Source organism: Apteryx rowi, unplaced genomic scaffold, assembly GCF_003343035.1.
Source record: "Apteryx rowi isolate R43461 unplaced genomic scaffold, aptRow1 scaffold_68, whole genome shotgun sequence".
NCBI classification, from domain to species: Eukaryota; Metazoa; Chordata; class Aves; order Apterygiformes; family Apterygidae; genus Apteryx; species Apteryx rowi.
This window is the reverse complement of record NW_020450960.1, coordinates 3,200,888-3,204,203: the sequence shown is the minus strand read 5'-3', so window position 1 is coordinate 3,204,203 and position 3,316 is coordinate 3,200,888.

The following is a 3,316-nucleotide window of genomic DNA, read 5'->3' as shown; positions in this document are numbered from 1 at the left end:
ACGTTTTTCGAGGCTGCTTGTATAAACGGTGCTGGGGCAGTTCGTGGGGCACGATCCTGCCCCCGGGGCGGCTCCGGATGGGGGCGCGGGGCAGCGCAGGGGGCTGCTCTGCTGCGGGAACGCGCCCAGGGCCCCGGAGCTGCGGGCACACGGCTGGGCAGAGACCCGCACGCCTGCACCCGCCTGCACCCGCCTGCACCCACCCGCACCCGCACCCCTGCGCGTGCCACCGGGGCTGTCAGCCCGCAGCGGGCAGCCCAGCGAGGATGGTCCCGGCAGGGAAAGGCAGGGATGGAGAGCAAGCGGGGCCACGGGGCTGGTGTCGGGCTCTCCTGGAAGCAGCCCGGCCACGCTGCCCTTGGGGATGCCTCGTGGGCCACTGCAGTGTCACCAACCGCAACCCCGGGCTTTTCCACCCGGCACCCGCTGGCCCGGGAAAGAGAGCTGCTCCTGAGCCCAGGCCACGCGTTTTGGGGCTGGCAGGGGTGTTTCTAGGAGCTGGGTGCGGGTCAGGCAGTGTCCCACGAAAGCCGGGGCCGGGCACCCCCACCGGGCAGCCCCGAGGAGGTTTTGGAGCCGGCCGCCCTGCTCGGCACGGCCGCGGCTCCGGCCGGTTTGCAGCCGGAGCCCAATGCTGCATATAAGCAAGGGAGATTTCAGCAGTGGCTGCGTGCAGAGACCAGGAAAAGGCCCCCGTGGAGACAGCTGCTGCCTATACGGAGGTGATATCCCCAGCAGGTTTTCCTGCATTCCTGCACCAACTCAATCAATTTACAAAGCTTGGGATTGTTTAGAAATAACGGAGGGAGCAGATGGCAGGGGCAGATGGGAGGAAGAGTTTTTCCTCCTCCAAATTACACAAATAAACACGTGTAAAGTGATTAAACCCACAGTCCCATCCCAGTTCTGGGGGGAACAGGGAAGGGGCAGGGGCACCCGCTACAGACTGGGGCGCTGGGGGAAGGACCCCTCCGGGAGCCAGGATGGGGCTGATTCACCCCAAAGCTGCCGGGTGCGGAGCATTGGGGGGGCCGCGGGGCCGCAGGCACCCATCCCTGGGGGAGACGTGCGCCGGAGCTTTCCTGACCTTCAGCAGCAAAACGCGACTCGGGCCGGCACCGAACCTCCCTCCCGAGGGAGCTGCCGTTCCTGCAGCGATTCCTTATCGCGACTCACGTTAAAGCGGCTGCTTCTGCGCTGCAGCCTGGCAGGGCCCCGCGGGGCCGGGAAGCCCCCCGGGACGCACAGCTCGGGACTGGGAGCGGGGGCATTTGGGCTGAGCCAAAGGGCAGGGGATAGACGGGGAGGGAGCCGTGCCAGGGCTGCGGCCGGGCAGCACCTCCGGCCTTTGGAAACGGCTCCGGGCTGGAGCAGCGGTGCTGCCGGCGAGGCCGGGGGGAAGCACGGGGGTCCCCGAGGAGGGGGTGCTCTCCCCCTCCCCTGCTCTCCTTCCCCGCCGATAACCTTCACATCTATTTTAATCGCCCTCCGCATGAGTGGCAGAGGGCACAACTGATGCAGGATGATTTGAAAGCATCCCATTTCCGACTCAGACCCTGCCCTAAAGCCCCCTAATCCCCCGCGCCACGATGGATTTGAGGAGGGAGAGGATAATATGGGGGCGCGGGCCGGGCGGGAGCGTGCTGCGCCGGCAAGCGCTACGTGATGGGCCGCGAACAGAGAGGGCCCGCGAGGTCCGGCCCGCCGCTGCGGCCCTGCGCCTCCTTGCTCCGCTCCCGCTCCCGCCGCAGGACTGGCCATGCCATGAGGAGCGGGAGTTTCTCACGGCGGCTGCCCTGGGGCCGGCTCCCGCCGTGCCGAGCCTTGGCGAGGGCAGGGCAGCGCTGCGGAGACGCTGCGAGGAGGATGCTGAAATGGCTGCGGGCTCTGCTCAGCGCTGCCTGGGGCCAGGACCTTCCTCCTCCTTCTCCTCCTCCTCCTCCTCCTCCTCGGCAGGGATTTCGGCAGGTATTTCCTACGTTGTCATGGCAGCTGTGAAGTCCCCAGGCAGCGGTGCAGCCGGCGGAGGGAGGCTCCCCCCGTCCGTCCCCGTACGGTGATGCTGCTGGGGCTGTGGGGCAGCAGCTGCCCCCTTTGCAGGTGGTGAGCGTGCACAGGGACACGCACACATGCACCAGCACATACGTGCATGCACAGGCACATGCACGCATGCACAGGCACATGCATGCACATGGGGCAGGCGATCGGGCAGTGCGTCCCCAGGGTGCATGCAGCCCTGCACACACGTGTGCACGCAGGACCACGTGTGTGGCCACTTGCAGCGCAGCCCTGCAGGGCCCGTTGCACCCAAACGGCGCTGCCGCAGCACTCAGCGCACTGCAAGGTGCCCATCAGGGCCTTCACGGCCACCGGCTCCAGCCTCGGCTCCTGGCCCGCACGGCCTGACCTTGCAGCTGGAGCAGTGCGAGGGGCGCCCAGGTGCAGCCAGGGTGGCCGTGGCTAACGAGGGAGCCTGCCCTAACGAGCAATAGTGCCCGGACTGGCTGTCCCGCAGGCTGCCGTGCGCTTTGGGAGCTGGGACAGGGGAGAAGAAGGTGGGAAGGACGCAGCCCCCAAATCTGCAGTTGGCTCCCTGCTGGCGTCCCCAGATCCCGTGTTCCCGCAGCAGCCCCGTGTCCCCCGCGGAGGACGCCGTGAAGGTAACGGGCGCCGCGCGGTGGGGGGAGCCGCGGCAGGAGCTGGAGGAATAGCCGGGGATTAAATGCAAATGCCCAGATAATGAGGATCTCGGGCACAAACCCATTTGTGTAATTCCAATCTCTAATAGGCTTCCTGGAATACGGAGCCCTGTGCGGTACCCGGTCACATCCATAACGGAGTGGCTCCGGCCCACGCCCCACGCACACGGTCCGGCCCCGCGGCTCCCCTTGCCAGGCCGGCCAAGGTCGGGCACTGCCGGCTGCTGGGGCGTCCCAGTGCCGTGTGTCGGTGCCGTGTGCCGGTGCCACATGCCGGTGCCGTGCGGCACACGCGTGTCGACATGGGGCTGTGCAGCGACATGGGGCTGGGGTGGGTTTTGGGGGCCGTTTGGGCGCAAGTGGGTCACCAGCGGCACAAATAACGCTGCGAGGTGCCGTCAGCGGAGGTTTTGGGGAGGTACAAACCCGCTGCCGGTGCCGATTTCCCCTGCGACCCCCCCGGCGGAGCCTGCAAGGGGAGGGAACCCCCAGGGCTTCCAGGCCACCGAGGCAGTTTGTCACTTTGCCTGGATGCTCGCGGCGCTCCCGGGAGCCTTCCCGCAGCCCCAGCGCCGGCAGGGACGACCCCGAGCCCCGGGGGCCGCATCGGGGGGGGG